At 51.9% G+C, this 212-nt stretch overlaps 1 non-coding gene across 1 annotated transcript; it reads left to right on the top strand.

Annotated features, from left to right (window-relative positions):
* On the top strand, positions 1-109 carry LOC121939664 (the record flags this gene model as incomplete). The annotated part of the gene is made up of 1 exon (XR_006105505.1): positions 1-109. It is a non-coding gene; the product is annotated as a U5 spliceosomal RNA (small nuclear RNA).
* Between the last annotated feature and the right edge of the window lie 103 nt (positions 110-212).

Genomic DNA, 212 nt, shown 5'->3' with positions numbered 1-212 from the left:
TTTCTCTTCATAGCGCACAAGTCTTTCGCCTTTTACTAAAGACTTCCATGGAGAGGAACACCACTGAGTTGAACCTATTTTTGACAGGCTTTGCCATTTGGTTGAGCCTTGTGCATTTGTGAACAGCCAGCCTAGACTGGAGCGATTCACCACGGGCGGGCGTGACGCGCAGGCAGCTGTTCTCATGCGCAAGCAGCCAGTCTCGTGCCCAA

Source organism: Plectropomus leopardus, unplaced genomic scaffold (genome assembly GCF_008729295.1).
Source record: "Plectropomus leopardus isolate mb unplaced genomic scaffold, YSFRI_Pleo_2.0 unplaced_scaffold55317, whole genome shotgun sequence".
Lineage (NCBI taxonomy): Eukaryota > Metazoa > Chordata > Actinopteri > Perciformes > Serranidae > Plectropomus > Plectropomus leopardus.
Note: the sequence above shows the minus strand (reverse complement) of the source record. Positions and strands in the feature narration are given on the sequence as shown.